We start from the raw sequence: 19,262 nt of genomic DNA, 5'->3' as shown, positions 1-19,262 counted from the left end.
AATTTTTCCCGAGTGATATAAGCATTGATATATAAGTTTTTTAAAAAATTGAAAATTAAATATAAAAATCAATAAAAATAAAGAAGTGCATAAATATATTAATTTATTTTTTAATAATAATTACCTCAATATTATTTTTTAAAATAATAAATAAAATATGTCCAAAATTTTGGACATCCAAAATTTCGCATAGGCGGGATGGTTGGAAATAAGAGGCGGGATAAAAACCGTCGAAAATTTTCTAATTCCGTTCTATACTCTCTCTCTAATTCCGTTTTATACTCTCTCTCGCTCCCTCCCTTCCCCCGTAAATTTTCTTCCTCAAATTAGGGTTTGGGTTTGGTCAGAGGCTTTTGGTTATGGTTCTTCAAATTAGATTTTCTTTTGTTTTTATTTCAATAGACTCGATTTCTTCATTTAAGCTTCAACTAATTAATGTTTCTCTTTGATTTCAGGGCTTTTTCGCTTTTGATTTTGAATGTTGAGCTTGGATTTGAAATTTCAATTGGAGCTGGGGGTTTCGGAATTTGGGTTCTCTGTAATAAAAATCAATGAAGGCCTGACTTGAGGTTTTACAAACGACATGGCAAATTGTTATTCTGCTTCTGATTTGTTTATATTAAAATTTTGAAATATAAAGAGCATTGCTCGTAAAGTGTTGCAATGTTACCTATAAAATTTTGTTTGTATGGTTTGAGCGTGAGCATGTACCGCGGATAAGCAGGCAGGGGAAATGGAGAAGCATGCAGAGGAAATGGAAGGCCTAGATCTGCTCCAGATCTGCCGTCTCTTCAATTAGATGCATGAATTTGTTACCTAGGCATGCTGTACCTGTAAGACACCTGCTCCATTCAGTACTTTATGCTAGTCGTGAAATATGTACTCTGCTCTCTAGTGATTTAATCTTTCATGTATTTCTATATGTGCCGTAGATTGAACCAGCAGTGACAGAGCTTCGTATTGATCAGTTTATGCTGCTGGATTATGTACCAGCAGTGACAGAGCTTCTTGTACCAGCAGTCACATGTATCACTGCTTCAGCCATTGAATTTAGCGGATTCGTGATTCTGTTAGACAGACATGGATGCTTAAGGTTTTTTTGTCTACTTATATTTTATACTACCTCCGTCCCATTAAATTGTATGCGTTAACTATTTTCACGCATTTCGACGCTTCTATAAAGTATAGTTTCATAATTTTTTTTTCTTTTGAATAAAAGTTTAAATATAAAACTTTTATTCAGGGAATTTTTTTAAAAAAAAATATATTGTGGAGTTATATTTTAAATGAGCATTGAAAAGCGTGCCAAAAAATAATGTATAGAATTTAATGGGACAGAGGGAGTACTTCTGTAGCTATAGGTATATATTTTATTGTTAAAGACTATTTAGTATTACCTTTTGTTTTTTACTATGTGAAAAGCTATTAAAACTTGAGAAAGAAATGGGGATTTTTAGTGTGCTTATTTTGCACTTCCCTGCGAGCAAGTTAGCTAAGGCTAAAAAGTAAATGAGAAATACAAATGGCCTGACTATTTCCTGGACCACAGACCAGTTTTACATTTCAACCTTCATCATCAAACTGATGGGAGAACACAGTCGGTGAGAGTTGATTAACACAGTTTTATTTTGAGATGCATATGTTAGTTAGCCGGCAGAAAGCTTTGGTTTTCTAGTTAATTACCTAGAATATACTGGATAAATAGTTTTGATGCAATCATGTTATGTTATAGGTTTGGTAGCATCATGTTGTGGTGCTTTCCGATCAATGCTCGCAAATGAGCTAATTTTTTCAGGTTAATAGAGGTATAGGGATGTATAATTTAAAAACTCACTCATTTCTTTTTGATTGTATCTTCTGATTGTTGATAGTCTCTCCAAATGTCCGAAATATGTTTCACATAATCCATTTAAAGCATATGAAAGGTATAGATTACTTACGTCCTTTATTGTTTAAATATTTGATATTAATTATTGTTACATTGATGATATGGGAGAAGCTGATCAAAATGTTTAAATATATCAGAACCTAAGGCATATTAACAATGGATTTCAGGTACCTTTTGAACGGAGACATAACTATACAGGCTGTTCACATGCTGGCCTGCCTGAGCTATTTAACAAGGAGTTGATGAATGAATTTTGCTTGCTGATTTTGTTGCAATTTTCTCCTTGTAAATATCTAAAATTTTGTAATGTAAATTAGTTGGTTTAATTAGTTTAATTTATTATGATTTTCGTAGATTCCAGACGTGTGATTATTGTAGTTGGTAGATATTGAAGTTTAACATGTATGAAATTTACGTTTTATATTTTAAAATTGTACAATTTATTGCACATTTTTCTGTATTGGCATTTCATTTAATTTACGTTAAAATGTTATATTAGCTTGTTAAATTGTTACAATAGCTGGTTTGAAATGTTCTACTAGTCTATGTACAAATATTACATTAGCTTTTCAAAATATTACCCTAGGTTCAAATAGGGTAGTGTTCAAATATGGTACTATGTGGGCCTCACAAGCCATATTAACATACAGTTAAACCTCTTTAAAGTAATACCCTTGGGACAGGGAAAAAATATTACTTTACCGAATTTATTACTTTATCGATATAATAATATTTTATTACTTTATCGATAAAGTAATATTTTATTACTTTACCGATTTTTTATGTTTACGTGGTACAGTATAATATATAATGTACGTATAAAAACTAGAATTAATCACATGCAATGAATTTTTATGATGCGGTTATGGAATCACCTACGGATGAAGAAATCATTGAGTCGGTAATGAGCACTGATGAAGGGACTGATCCTGAACCCGACGATAGCAATGTCATCCCAAGCGTGTCATCAAAGGAAGCATTTCAAGCACTCACCACTTTGAACAATTACTTGTTACAACACGAGCAAAACATACCAGGAGTTATTTTTGCTTTACATAAAGTCAAGGACGAGATTAATTTTGGCTTTGGTGGAAAGAAGAAACAAGCTACAATAGATTCATATTTTAATAAGAATTAAATTTTGTAATCATATACATTATACAGTATATATATATATATATAATTATGGAATTATTACTTTACATATTACTTGGGCCCTTAATGACTTTCGAATTTTTTATTATCTTATGCTTTTAGCGAGAATATTACTTTACAACATTGGCCCAAGTTGGGACCGATGAAAATTATTACTTAAGCGAGGTTATTACTTTATCGGATATTACTTAATCGAGGTTTAACTGTACCATGTTACCCGTGAGCCCACACAGCATAATGTGGCTCTCACATATGGACCCTATAATGGGCCCAATTTTTTAATACACTCTAATGTAACAAATATTAATATTGCCATAATCATATATTATGTTACAATAAAACTCTAAAATAACATAAAACGACAAGTTATCTTAGTCATAAAATTAGTTAGCTTAGGTAACCTAAGGTATCATCAAAATACCTAGCATAAATTTTATGTTACCTTAGCCAAAAAATGGTATGGGCAATATTTAGGTCGTTCGATTGTAACATTTTTTTTGTCGTAGGCTGTTTATGCTGTAGTGTATATTGTATGTATAGCACCAAATATTCTATGATGTCAAACAACTTTGTTGTCATAGACTTTAAGCGCCAAAGTTACTAGCATATTCTCGACTATTTAGTTCCACGTGATACTTGTTATCGCATCGCACTTGTAATCTTAATGTCACATCAAAATTTTTTGTTCATCTATATTATATTGAGACTTTACTGTTGATATGAAATAAAAATAAGCCTAATTTTTTAATGAATAGTGCATTAATTAGACTTGATCCAAGAGAAAAACCCGGTTAATAAAGCTTGGTAATTAATACAACATTAATTGGGCTTTAAGGGCCCACATACCAAAGGATTTATTATTAAATTCGTAGGTCATAAATCAGCTCAGGAAGTAGTTGGGAAAATAAGTTCAAATCAGACTTAAACTCTTAAAAGAGTAGTTCTCAAGCCATACAATTCCTTAAGGAAGCATATCCCTACTTTTTAGAACTCTAAAATCCATTTTAAGTCTGAAACTTGCACACCAAGTCTCCTAACCTTAATCTAATTCAGGGCTTTCCACGCATGTATAAGGGATCTCACCCCATAATTCAAAACTAAGTTTTTGGCTTGATTCTCTAAATGTACAGAGATAAGTAGACATCTTGTGAGGGCATATTTAAGCTAAGAAACACAAGCACGACCATTAAAGGCCTCGAGCTCACGAACCCTAACATTAAATAGTGTAATATTTATAACCTAGTTTTTTACCCATAATATTTTGCACCGTCTTTGGGAAAAATACATCAACCATGGTAACTACATGAAGCGGAAACAACGCTCCCTGAAAGAGCATCGGCTAAAACTACCCAACCAATCTCATCTGCCATCGAGATTCCTCCTCACTCGACCTGCTCTCAAGGGACGGTGAATCCTATCATTCCCCAATCCGGATATCATTCCCCAGTTCGGATCTCAGCCAATTCCGACTTAAGGGATGAACCTTCAAAACTCGAATCTGAACGCTTTTTTGGGGACACAATCTGCGAGTTTTGGGATGTCAACTTTGGTACACCATATGCCAATAAACTCCACCTATGGGATGCTATTGTACTCTGAGGTTGGAGAAAGTAGGCTGCCCCCTCCACCTCAACCGCAACTGTGGAACGACCCTAATTAGATTAGAGGACTGCGACCGATCAATAATGATCGAGATGTCTCTGGACCTTATACAACCGAGGAGAGCGGAGAGTCAACCGAAGAGGATGCTCATTACAGGAGGAGACATAGGGAGAAAGATCCCATTGAAGGCCGTCGCTCTAAGCCCACTGGAGGTGGGTGCCCCGAGTTTCAAGAAACTCAAGGGATGACATCCCAAACTTTTGAGGAAAGGATGCGTGCCCATGAAGCAGAAATCCTAAGTCTTAGAGGGATATGAAAATGAGTCAAGCTAAGCAGCCATCGAGAACCAACCGATCTAGAGGAACAAGAGGGGCTATTTAAGCCATTGACTTGAAGGAGACTCCCACGAGAAAAATGATGGTTGTCCCTCATGGAAACCTGTTTGAGCTGCTCCCCTTTGGAGACCCAGACGTTCCAACCCCAACTTTCACGGTAGAGATCATGAACACCCATATCATAAAGAAGTTCAAGATTCCCAATATTAAGGCCTATAACGTAACCGGAGATCCGACGAATCACGTCAGGACTTTCTCTAATGCACTGTTGCTGTAACCTGCGAATGATGTAATCAAATGCAGAGCTTCCCCTCAGACCTTATCAGGCATGACCCAAAGGTGGAACAACCGCTTGCCCCCAAATTCGATTGTATCTTTCAGAGATTTAAATCAAGCTTTCATCAAACAGTTCATTAGCGGGAAGGTGCACGAAAAAGCTCAACTTCCCTCATGGGCATTGTGCAGGGAGCAAAGGAATCTCATAGGGACTACTTGAATCATTTCACAAAGGAGGCTTTAAAAGTCTCGGATCTTGATAATAAGGTGGCTATGATAACATTATAGCAGGGAACCGAGGATGAGTTTTTTAAAATTTCCTTAGAAAAAAGACCACCAGATAATATGTTACATCTCCAAAGTAGGGCAGAAAAATACATCCCAGTTAAGGAAAGTATTAAGAAAGCTTTGGTTTTCTAGTTAATTACCTAAAAAATACTGGATAAATAGTTTTGATGCAATCATGTTATGTAATAGTTTTGTTACCATCATGTTGTGGTGCTTTCCGATCAATGCTCGCAAATGAGCTAATTTTTTCAGGTTAATAGAGGTATATGGATGTATAAGCTAAAAACTCACTTATTTCTTTTTGATTGTATCTTCTGATTATTGATAGTCTCTTCAAATGTTCGAAATATGGTCTACATAATCCATTTAAAGCATATGAAAGGTATAGATTACCTACATCCTTTATTATTTAAATATTTGATATTAATTATTGTTATATTGATGATATGGGAGAAGCTGATCAAAATGTTTAAATATATAAGAACTTAAGGCATATTAACAATGGATTTCAGGTACCTTCTGTACAGAGACATAACTATAAAGGCTGCTCACATGTCGGCTTGCCTGAGGTATTTAACAAGGAGTTGATGAATGCATCACATGCTGGCCTGCTTGAGGTATTTAACAAGGAGTTGATGAATGCATTTTGCTTTTGTTAATGATCAAGTAGATGCATAAGAAGAATTGTGGCTGATTTTCTTCCAATTTCTCCTTTTAAATGTCTAAACACTACAAGAAAAATGGCTTCATACAACGGTTGATACACAATGGTTAAAAAAATACCGTCGTCCTAAAAATACAAACAGTGGTGTTTTAATTTGTAAACACAAACTGTTGTGTTGGAAAACCATAAACAACAGTTATTGATGTTTTTTCAAACTGTTGTCTATAGGGTGTACTTTCATCGACTCAGACAAGAGTTGTTTTACAAAAGTGTTGTCTTACATTTTTTACACAACACCTACCGACCGTTGTTAGTTGACTGACTTATGGTAGACTCAGACAATGGTTTTTCCTAGTGAGTTGTGTGTTTCAGACAACTGTGTATTATAACCCCTGTCTGATTTGCTACAAAATAACGGACCCGATAAACCATTGTTAAAAAGAAAGTTTATAGACCACGGTTAAATGTAGTAGTTAAATCCTCATTAGAAGATAGTTTTGTTCATTGTGAGAGCAACACTTGTCTGTTCTTTCCAATAATTTTTTTATTATTTTCCCCTGATTATATTTTTATCTCTGTCCAAATTTACTAACTTATATTTTGTGTAATCCTGTCAAAGATAACAGACAACAGTGTGGGTGAAAAAACACTTATTAAAACACCAAAGACACAATTATCTTTATTTCTGCATTATTGTGTGAACATATTTGAGAGAACGGTTTTACTAAATAACAGTTATGTTTTGGGTAATGATAATAAAAAAAGAGCTAAATATGTCAAATCCCCACAAAACCAACCAAAGCATCAATCCAAAAGAATTGCAAACCATAGATCATAATAGCAGCAAACTAGCAAACAAAAAAAAATCTCAATCAAATTAGGAAACCAAAATAGTACTTAAATTGAGAAGTTACGTAATCGAAAAATACAACATCCAATTGAACTCTCACATAGCTTGTAGTTAATGACTTAACGATCAAACATGACATGTTGGATGAATATGAAATTGACGTAACCATGTCCAGGAAAAAAAGAATGAGATCAAGTATTCTTGTTAGGAAAATGTTCTATAATTCTGACCTCAGCTTAATCAATAATCCGACTCAATATCTGCATTGGTCACTAAAAGCAAAATAAGAATTAGATTGTAAGTGTAATTGACAGAGAGGTGTAATTGACATTAGTTGTAGCGGACACAAATTAATTTAAAAATTATTACCATCATGGTAGTTGAATCCTTTCTTCTTCGTCGCGCATATAACTAGTTTTTTCTTCTCCCATGTCATCCACCTTAGGGAAGATCATCACGCTCCTTTGTGCTATAAGTAACACCATTGATTTTATAACCGCTGAATGTAGGAACATGGTTATTAGGCCCTTCTGCAATCCACCTTGTTTCATCATCTATTTTAATGGGGTCATGCAGCAATTCTGATTGAATCTATCAAAAGATAAATTGATTTAAGCTAATTATTCGATACAATTAATAATTTTAATTAAAATAGGAAAATTAAATTAATATACTTTTTATTAATTACCTAAAATATGTTTAATTTGTGTTTTTAATAAAAGTAAAAATCTAACCTTTTTCTTGAACCATTTAGGGAACTTATCATTTTGCTTATTTTTTAGCCAGACTTGGTCATTTTGATGTTCCTGGTATCGTGCCATTAAAGATACCATATGTTCACTACAAGTAAAATCAATTGCATTTAATCAAAATATAGCCAATAAAAAAGCATACATACACACACAAATGATAGTAACTTACTCAAAATATGGCCTAATTGCATTGGTGTTTTGCAGAAAACACAGGTGTGCTAGGTGCAATTCCTCTTTGCTCGGATTTATCATCGTTACACCAGATAAGGGCTTGCTTAATGCATTCTGCTCAAGCCTAGATTTTTTTTGCAATCCTGTGGTAGCTTCTTCAAAATTCAACAAACATTCAACGGCCTCTTCGGCAACATATGCTTCGGAAATACATCCTTCAGGGTGAGCCGCGTTTCGTACATATCTCTTAAATACCATCATGTATCTCTCGAAAGGATATATCCAACGTAGAAATATTGGCCCGCAAAGCTTAACTTCTCTCACAAGATGGATTGAGAGATGGATCATCACATCAAAGAAAGGAGGGGGAAAGTGTTTTTCCAGCTAGCATAATATTTTCACCAACCGAGATTGCATATTTTCTAATTTGTCAACAACGATGAATTTACTGTAAATTGCCTTGAAGAATAAGCCAAAAACCTTATTATTTTGCACCTGACTTGTTTTTGCAGTACTAACCGAAGAGTAATTGGAAGCAAATGATGCAATATTGTGTGACAATCATGAGATATCATTCCAGCAAGCCGAAGTTTTTCCATATTTACCAAGTTCTTTATATTTGAACAAAATCCATCTAGTAACTTCATATTAAGAAAGGATGAGCAAACAGTTTTTTTCTTTGCATTCAACAAGTTCCATGACGTCAATGGTACCTTCTCTTTTTTTTTTCTGGGAGTTTTTGGCCTCAGCTCTGTTCTTATTCTCATTGCAGCCATATCAAGATGGACAGACTCTCTATCTTTTGTCTTTCCTGGAATATTTAACAAAGTTCCAAGTAAAGCTTCACATATATTTTTCTCGATGTGCATCACATTGAGAACATGCCTAATCGGTAAAAACTTCCAATACTCAAGTTGGAAGAATATAAAGACCTTCTTCCAAACAGGTCGAGCTTCACCTTTCTTCCATCGAGGTTGGCGGTATAGGAGCAACCCCCTTCTCTACAATATTATCAAAACCTGATTTTTGATTTCTGTACGGATGATGACGGGGCAACCACCTCTGATGCCTCATAACCACTGTCTTCCGATAATTAACTAGCCTAGTAGCATGGGTGTTATCAATACAAATGGTACAAGCATTGTATCCCTTAATGACATTTCCCGACAAATTCCCTAAGGCTGGATAATCACTTATTGTCCATAATAAAATGCCCCTAAGTATGAAAGACTCTTTCTTATATGCATCGTACACTTATTTACCATGCCACAACTCCTAAAGATCTTCTATAAGTGGTTGAAGGAACACGTCAATATCATTTCCAGGCTCAGTCGGTCCGGGTATCAACAAACAGAGCATAATATATCTCCTCTTCATACAAAGCCAAGGCGGAAGGTTGTAAACAGATAGCAAAACAGGCCAACTTGAGTAATCAGTATGGTTTCCATAAAAAGGATTAAAACCATCGACGGATAAAGCTAACTGAAGGTTCCTGCTCTCTGATGCAAAATCAGGCCACTTTTGGTCTACATCCTTCCATGTTTCCGAGTCAGCCGGATGCCTTATTTTACCATCCTTTTGTCGCTCGGTGTCATGCCAAGTCATGTCTTTTGTAATTTGATGTGTATTAAATATATTTCTTATTCTTGGTATCAACGGGAAGTACCATAAAACTTTAGCAGGGACTCCTTCCAGTTCCTCTCCTTTCTTATTCAATTTCTATCTAGAAGCCTTACATACCCGACAAGTAGTCTCATCTTCATCTTTCTGGCCATGGTACAAGAGACAATTACTCGGACATGCATGTATTTTTTCATACCCCATTCCTAATACACATAAAGTCTTCTTTGATTCACTGAAGGAAGAAGGGACAATGTTGCCTTCCAGAAGTAAAGACCCAATTAATAATAGAACATCATAGAAACATGAATCAGATATATTATGCTTCACTTTCAAGTTAAATAACTTAACCATATTTTTCATCTTAGTGTGACTCTCACATCCAGGATAAAGAGGTTCATACTCACCGTTCACGTGGTTGATAAAATCAGAAGAATCTGAAGAAACTTCATCATCATCATCGTTAGCTTCACCCATTCTTGTGGAGGCTTGATTAATAGATTCTGAAGTATCGGTTTCATCTAGTACTGATTCCTCATGCCATATTCAGCGTGTATATGTTTGATCAATACCAGAATGAAAGAGATGGTTTTTAAGAATTCGAGCATTCCATGATTTGCTATGTGCGCACTTTGTGCATGGACAACTTATTTTTTCTTCACTATACCCATTCTCAAATGTAAATATAAGTAAATCGTCCACTCCTTTCTTAAATTCTTTTGTTCTTCTATCATCTCTGAACCATTATCTATCCATCTTTATAGCCTTATGTTTCTTCAAAATCTGTACAAAAGTTTACACTAATTTAGAAAATATACGATGTTAAGTTTCTAACTAATTCCGAAAAATAGAGTCAATACCAATCGAGGTCTTAAACAGAGTAAATATATTATTATGTTGCTAACTAAATCTGCAAACACAAGGTCTAATATATTAAAAGAAAGGAAACAAATCTGGTATATTTCAACAATGGTGCTTACACAGAAATAAAAATGCCCAGATACAAAGCACTCCAAACTACTCTATATCGAGTGACAAGAACCTAACTATTTATTTTGACACTAAATCAAAGACAAAAGTAACAGAGAAGTAGGTCTTAAACAAGGTCAAAACTTTATAACACTAACTTAATTAACACAAATTCTTAAGCTCGAAATTAATGGAAGTCTTAAACAGAGTCAATACATTGTTAAGTTGCTAAGAAAATAATATATCAAAACTCAATAACACGAACTTAATTCTTAAAAATATGGAACTTATTTAACATAAATTATTAAACTCGAATTTACCTTGAATGAAAATGATGGAGGTCTTGAATCCAGTCATTCATGAAAGCTAAGCTCAAAAAATTGAAAGTTGAAGTAAAATAAAGTAACAGCTCAGATCTATTTTTTATATGTTTCTCAGAAATATGAAGGGCTAAGCTCATGAAAGCTCTTTGGTGGTGCTTTAAAAACTTGAAATTCTGTGGAGACTCAAAACTTGTGGTGTCCCAGGTTAATGGAGAATTTGAGGCGAGAGATGAAACTATGACAAGATATGTGCGACTTGTGAGAGCTGTAATGACTTAATTTGATGAATGTCATATTGAGTACATCCCAAGAGAGAGAAAAATCCAAGGTAGATACGTTGTCCAAGTTTGCCTCCTCAGAAGTTAAGAATAGCTCTAGCAACGTGTACTTCCGTGTTTTGAAAATGCGAAGTATTAATGTTAAGTTGGTAGCCCCCATCGGGCTTGGAGAGACATGAATTGATCCTAACAAAGACCACCTTTATGCCGGATGGGTTCTTAATGATTTGATGGAAGCACAAAGGTTATCCGTGTGAGCCTCAAGGTATTCCTTGATAGATGGGATTTTGTATAAGAGGTCCTTCGTGATTCCCTATCTAAGGTGTCTCAGTTTTGATGAGGCACGACTAACCCTTGAAGAGGTGCACGAAGGGATTTGCGGCCAATACCTGGGAGGCAGAGCCCTTGCTCACAAAATTACTCATCTGGGTTTTTGTTAGTCGAAGATGATGGCCGATGTGAAGAATTACGTGAAAAAGTGTGATCATTGTCAAAAACATGCGCCGGTTGTTAGACAACCACTTCAGATGTTGACCTCCCTAAATTCTGCCATCCCTTTTTCCATGTAGGGATGGACATTCTTGGACCATTCCCGATGGCCACTGCACTAATAAAGTTTTTTATCACAACTATTGACTAATTCACTAAGTGGATCAAAGCTAAGCCTTTGGCTAAGATTACAACCAAGCAAGTTGCTCCATTTCTGTGAGAAAATATTATGTGTAGATATGAAATTCCTCGTATCCTGGTAACCGATAACGGAACACAGTTCAACTAAGAGGAATTTAAGAAGTACTGTGAGGAAAGTGAAATTGAGCTGCAGTTCACTTCAGTCGTTCACCCTCAAGCCAATGGGCAGGCAGAAGTAGCAAACTGAATTATTTTAGATGGATTAAAGAAGAGGATTGAGAAGTCCGAAACAATTGGGTAGTTGAAATACTTCCGATAATTTGGGCATATTAGACCACATGTAGGGTTACGACTGGAGCAACACCCTTTATGTTAGCATATGGGTATCAAGCAGTTGTCCCTGTAGAGATATCACATCCATATCCAAGGATTAAAGCCTACAATGCTAAGAAAAATGAGGAAGCGTAGAGGTTAGCCTTAGATTTAATCGATGAAGTTCAGGATCAAGCTCATGCCAAGATCGTGGAATATCATAAAAAAGCTTCGTTTTACTATAACTTAAGGGTGAGAAAAAGATTCTTCAAGCAAGGAGACTTGGTTTTAAGGAAAGTTGAAGTATATGGAGTAGGACAAAAAGGAAAGTTTGCCCAAAATTGGGAAGGACCATACAAGGTCAAAAGCGTTCAAGGACGGGGATCCTATAAGTTAGAGACAATGGAAGGGGAGGAAGTGTCAAGAACTTGGCATGCACATAACTTAAACACTTATTACATATAATATTAAGTTATTAGAACTACCAAGTAATAATAAGGTTCATTGAAACTGTAACGCCCTCCAAACTCGGGGTATAAGTCTGGGGGTTATGAGCTAATCACCAAACCTGTACAAGCTTATTAATAAATAATAAAGAAATGAAACTAAACCCCTTCAATACTAACCATGACCTTTTTAGGTTGAAGTATGAAAACAAGAACCACTAACTACTTTTATTACAAACCAACATTTAAAATCTCACAAACTCTCTTTATTACAAACCATTGTCTAATTTATTTTTAAACTAAGTTCAGCTTTTATTCAAACACACATACTATCTATCAACACTCCACCTGCTCGGGCAACTCAAAGCTTTCTTCCTGAATTGGGATCAACACCTTGGGTATGAGAGGATCCCGAGGCTTGACCCACTTCTTTACCACTCGTGTCCTGATGGGTTTCAAATTCTTTTTTAACTGAAAACAATAAGGTGAATAACAACAAAAAGGGTGAGCCAAAAATTGCTCAACAAGTCCACAAAATATAAACAGTGTTAAAGCAATATAATTGAATCCGTAACCCAGGTATATCTGCAAAGATATAACCTCATAAGAATAGAAAGAAGGCCATTACTGGCGAATACAATTGAACCAAACTGGACTCAAGTTCGCAGCTATACCCTGCTGATCAGCCAGGATACAGTGCAGATCTATATCTTACTATATAGATCCCGTCGGGCATCCAAGCACTACGGCCCGTTTCAAGGATCAGGTTATGTCCCGGTCCTTAGGATTAAGTAAACTTAATCCTAGAAGTAGTATTATCCAGTCCCTGGAATAGCAACCGGAACAATCGGTATGCTTTGATATATTCTAATCACCAGAATATATTAATAATTTTGAGTAATAATTGGAATATAAATAATGAATTCAAATGAAGAGAACAATTCAAGAAGTGAAATGAAATATGAACAAGAGAATTAAAATAGTGCAATTGTAATAATAATCTGAAGAGAATATCACTATTCTGGAAAATAGAATAGAGGAGAAACTTGCCTTTTGCGCGACTTACTGCAATTAAATCACTTCCGTCTATCCCCTACTTGACCCACCTTGCTGGCTTAGCTTCTGTTGGCAAAATAGACTGGTTAAGTCATTTTGTACTTCAATTTGCATCTTGAATCGACTTCATTTCGTTCCTATTATCTACCCATGCGCTTATGACTGACTCTTATATTACATATAAGCAAGTACGACTCGATTAACCATATAATACACATAAGCACATAATCACATAATCACATAATCATTTCTATATTTAAAATAATTTTTAGAATCAAAATTGACTCGCTGATTGCTCCGTTGATTACCTTCTGCTTCATTTCCCATTTTTCCGGAATTTTTCGGATTCGTCTCGGCACGTATTTCGACTGATAATCAAGCTAATACTAGAGTCAGCTAATTTCTAGAAGAAATTAGATCTTCATATTATTTTTAATAAAAAGAATTCATTTTTCTGAGTAAAATGGCTTTCGTTTCGCTCAAATCGGACTAACGGTTGAATTATTATCAATTAAATACTGATAATTCAATTTATTATTCAATATAATTAATTATTACAAATTATTAAATCCTAAAATAATTATTTAAGAAAAATCAAAGTCAAAAATAATTTTTCTATAATTTTTGGAGTTAAAATGAATAAGTTATGATTTATTGAAAATGATGTGATCAATTATCGGAATAATTAATCACTTTTTAAATATTTATTAAATAAATAACTAATAAATAATTAATAATTATTTATTTAATAACCTAATTATTAGGATTAATCACAATTTATTACGAATATTCACACTTATCGTTATTTATTCGATTAGATCGATTATTTATAAATAAATAATCGATATCATTAACTGATACGTTAATTATTGAATAAATGAGTCATTATTCGAATCATATTTTAACTCAACGATCCCCTACGAGTTATTCGCGTTTTTCGCATAATTATCGAAACATTACTGTTATTATTGCACGTATACGTTTTAAAATTAATTATCTGTATTTAATTATTCATTACGAATAATTATTACGATATTATACGAATAATTTACTATCGTCTGAATATTAATAATCGAACTTATCGTTCAATTACTCGTATAATTACGAGTTATTCGTTTTATTCCTTTATTTATCGAATCGTTTCTCATAATATTCGATCAATATAGTTCTTATTTATTAATTATTAACTAATAAGTAAATAAATAGATAAATGATTAAATAAATAATTAGATACTTAATTAAATCACTAAATTCGAATTTATAAATTTATAAGATAATTTAGGAATTATTAATACTATTTTACAGAATTTAAAAACTAATTTTTAATTGATTTTTAGAATTAATAAATCTAATTTCTGTTTTTATAAAATATAATTAAATAATTAAAATTCAGAAACAGAAATCAGAAAAGGGGTTAGGGTTTTGAAGGATTAAAACCGGGTTAAAATTTAGAACCCACTGGGTCGGGTCCGGGTTGGCAAGAACAACCCGCCGGTGTTCTTCACAACCTAGAAACCGATGAGGTTCCGGCCACTGGAGCTCGATTCCGGCGAGGCTAATTCCTACCCAAAACCACATGTTTTCTGTCCGTTTTTGATGCCAATCGTTTTGTCACAACTCTAGCTACACATCCCCGTCGCCCTTCTCGTCTGTCCATCCCTGTATCTGCTTTCCCGGCGAAACAGAGCAAAACCCGGCGAGAATCCGGTGAGCTCGATTCATAGCCAAAACGGGATAGTTTGGATCGATTCGACCCTCTATCTCATTCAAAATCACATCAGCAATTCAACCATACCACTATCTAATCCTAATAACCCCTACAACTAATTCTCCAATCAAATCAAATAAAAGTCCGATCAAAACTCAAAATCACGATTCTGTACATGAAAAATTACAAATAATATATCAAAATAAAGCTTATTACTCCTACAATCAAACCCCCGTACTCTAACATACCTCAGATATCTGTACAATCAAAAACGATCAATTAAAGAAACACATAAACCCTAGATATCGATTTATCGATTCAAACAACCGTCAGTCAAATTAATTAGCAGGAATCAATCATAAACAATCAAATAAAGCTGTTCATAACATCAATTTCAACAAATAACCCCAGAATCAAAAAGTACCAATTCGGGTATAAACCCTAGAAATTAAAATCGAAAATTAACACATCAAAACATGTTTTTGATACCAGAAACCGAAAGAACAACCCGAGATGATCGATTTGGATACTCACGATTTGGTGTTCAGAAACGTTCAAAATCAATGATTGATTCTTGACCCGAAATCCGACCCGAACTGTTCTTCAAAGAATTTCCAGAAATTTGCAGAATTTTTATTAATTAATTAATAATAATTAACTCATAATTAGGCTATTTATAGGGTGAAAAATAATACTCCTAAATAAAATTAAGGGGCTAATTATACATTTAATAAAAATATTTGGCCCTAATTTTCGTAATTTTTGGGTATTAAAATTTAATTTATAATTATTTTATATATACAATATATATGCCAAAATTTCCCTAAAATTGTGAATAATGCAAAAAAACAAAGAAATGGTATAAATAAAAGTCCTATAATTTTATAAAAATAAAAATGTGATTTTTGTGGGGTTTTTGATACCCAATGGGGCCCGGAAAGGTCATTTTTCGTAAAACGAGAAAATTTATAAAATATCTAGATATTCAGAATAATGCGATTATAAAAGCCGTTTGATGAAAAATAAGGCCCATTATTTTATTTGAAATACTGGCTTTAAAATCATTGTTTGGGTTGCAAAATGTTTGAAATGAAACCTATGAATACGATATAAAACATCTGAAAAATACCTTAAAAATACAGAAATGATACGGAATACACATAACACACAACAATTAGGGTTTAACGGATAATCACACATAATTGACATATTAATACATATAATATGATATTATACAACGTAAATTTCCCGGTCGTTACAATCTCTCCCCCTTAATAGGATTCTGTCCTCAGAATCTTCTACGAAAACAAATGAGGATATTTTTCTAACATCTCGCTTTCAAGTTCCCAGGTTGATTCTTCAACCATATGATTTCTCCACAATACTCGCACTAAATATACAGACTTATTTCTCAATACCTGCTCTCGCCGATCTAAAATTCTTATCGGCTGCTCTACAAAAGACAAATCAGGTTGGATATCTATCGGTTCATATTCTATTACATGCCTAGAATCAGGATTATATCGCTTAAGCATTGACACGTGAAACACATTGTGAATATGTTGCATATGAGGCGGTAAAGCTAATTCGTACGCAAGCTTTCCTACTCTCTTCAAAATTTGAAATGGCCCGACGTATCGTGGTTTCAATTTACCCTTATTGCCAAATCTGGTCAATCCTTTCCATGGCGATATTTTGAGTAATATGTGTTCTCCTTCCTGATAGTCCATATCCTTCCTTGCTTGGTCTGCATGTTTGCGTTGCCTGTTTTGTGCTGCATCGAGTCGTTTCCGAATAAGTTCAATCTTTTCTTTAGTCTGTTGGATTAATTCTGGACCCAAAATCTTGCGTTCCCCAACTTCATCCCAGTGTACTGGTGATCTACATTTTCTTCCATATAGTGCTTCATACGGGGGCATTCCAATGCTGGCGTGATAGCTGTTATTATAAGAAAATTCCACTAGAGGTAGATGCTCATCCCAACTGCCTTCAAAATCGATCGCACAAACTCGTAGCATGCCTTCAATCGTTTGGATAGTTTTTTCACTTTGCCCGTCGGTTTGCGGATGATAAGCGGTACTCATGTTTAATTTCGTTCCAAGGCATTCTTGAAATTATCTCCAAAATCTTGAGTTGAAACGAGGATCTCGATCAGATACGATAGATATTGGAACTCTATGTCGCATTACAATTTCCTTGAGATACAAATGCACTAGCTTGTCGAGCGAAAATCTTTCGTTAATCGGTAGAAAATGTGCCGACTTCGTGAGTCTGTCAATAATTACCCATATCGCATCATGATTTGCCTTAGTCCTCGGTAGACCTACCACAAAATCCATCGCTAGATGTTCCCATTTCCATTCTGGAATGTCTAACGGTTGTAATAATCCGCTCGAATGTTGATGTTCCGCTTTAACTCGCTGGCATGTGTAGCATTTACTCACCCATTCTGCTATTTCCTTCTTCATATTCGGCCACCAAAAGTTTTCCTTCAGATCGTGATACATTTTTGTGCTTCCTGGATGAATGTAATACTTTGAACTGTGCGCATCTCGCATTATTTCTTCTTTTAATTCTGCCATATTAGGGATCCAGATTCTCGATGAAAAGCGTAAAATTCCTTCATTATCTTTCTGAGTTGTGATCTCTTCTCCCGTTAAGTCGTCATCTTGACTCATTACTTCTTCCTGACAGCGGCGAATCTTCGCGAGCAATTCTGGTTGAAAAGTCACAGCGTAGATAGTTTCTGCAGATTCATTGGAAATGTGAATCTCAATTTCCAATTTGTCAAATTCCCTAGCTAATTCTTCACATGAAGTTAACCGATTCAATTTTTCTTTCCTGCTCAACGCATCCGCTACAACATTTGCTTTTCCTGGATGATAACTGATTGTGACATCGTAATCTTTAATCAATTCCAGCCATCGACGTTGTCGCATGTTCAGTTTTTTTGCGTAAAGATATACTTCAGACTTTTATGATCCATATAGATTTCACATTTTCACCGTAGAGATAATGTCTCCAAAGCTTCAATGCAAATACGATCGCTGCTAATTCCAGATCATGCGTAGGATATTTTTGCTCATGGGGTTTAAGTTGTCTCGAAGCATATGCGATGACGTTACCGTGTTGCATCAACACATCCTAGCCCGCGATATGAAGCGTCACTGTAAATGATGAAATTTCCTTGCTCATCTGGTAATACAAGTACTGGTGCGGTCACTAACCGATTCTTCAACTCTTGGAAACTTTCTTCACATTTCTCATTCCATTCAAACTTTTCACTTTTTTGAGTTAACTTAGTCAGCGGTGTTGCTATTTTTGCAAAATCTTTGACAAATCTTCGATAATACCCTGCCAATCCCAAGAAACTTCGAACTTCTGTGGGTGTCTTCGGTCGTTCCCAATTCAAAACAGCTTCAATCTTTGCTGGATCGACTTGGATGCCTTCTCTACTGATGATATGTCCTAGAAATTGTACTTCCCTTAACCAGAATTCACATTTTGAGAATTTTGCGTACAATTGCTCTTTCCTTAGAATTTCCAAAGCTATTCTCAAGTGTTTCGCACGCTCTTCTTCGGTCTTGGAGTAAATCAAGATGTCATCAATGAATACAATCACAAATTTATCCAAATATTTCTTGAATACTCTGTTCATCAAATCCATGAATGCAGCTGGCACGTTTGTTAAACCGAATGCCATTACCAAAAACTCGTAATGTCCATATCTCATGCGAAACGCAGTCTTGGTAATATCTTTAACTTTAATCTTCAATTGATGATAGCCTGATCGCAAATCTATCTTTGAAAACCATGCAGCTTCGTTTAGCTGATCGAACAAATTGTCGATTTTCGGTAAAGGATACTTGTTCTTAATAGTGAGTTTATTCAATTCCCGATAGTCAATGCACAATCGCATGCTGCCGTCCTTCTTCTTCA

At 34.7% G+C, this 19,262-nt stretch overlaps 1 long non-coding RNA gene across 3 annotated transcripts; it reads left to right on the top strand.

The window, feature by feature from the left end:
• Nucleotides 1–211: 211 nt before the first annotated feature.
• On the top strand, nucleotides 212–2,282 carry LOC141687042 (uncharacterized). Of its 3 annotated transcripts, none has more exons than XR_012560910.1 (4): nucleotides 212–362; nucleotides 456–827; nucleotides 933–1,093; nucleotides 2,056–2,282. It is a non-coding gene; the product is annotated as an uncharacterized LOC141687042 (long non-coding RNA). The 3 variants fall into 3 exon arrangements; XR_012560909.1 differs by having other exon boundaries at nucleotides 212–569; nucleotides 699–827; XR_012560908.1 differs by having other exon boundaries at nucleotides 212–827.
• Nucleotides 2,283–19,262: the final 16,980 nt, after the last annotated feature.

This window comes from Apium graveolens, chromosome 9, assembly GCF_009905375.1.
Source record: "Apium graveolens cultivar Ventura chromosome 9, ASM990537v1, whole genome shotgun sequence".
In the NCBI taxonomy this organism is placed as follows: Eukaryota; Viridiplantae; Streptophyta; class Magnoliopsida; order Apiales; family Apiaceae; genus Apium; species Apium graveolens.
Note: the sequence above shows the minus strand (reverse complement) of the source record. Positions and strands in the feature narration are given on the sequence as shown.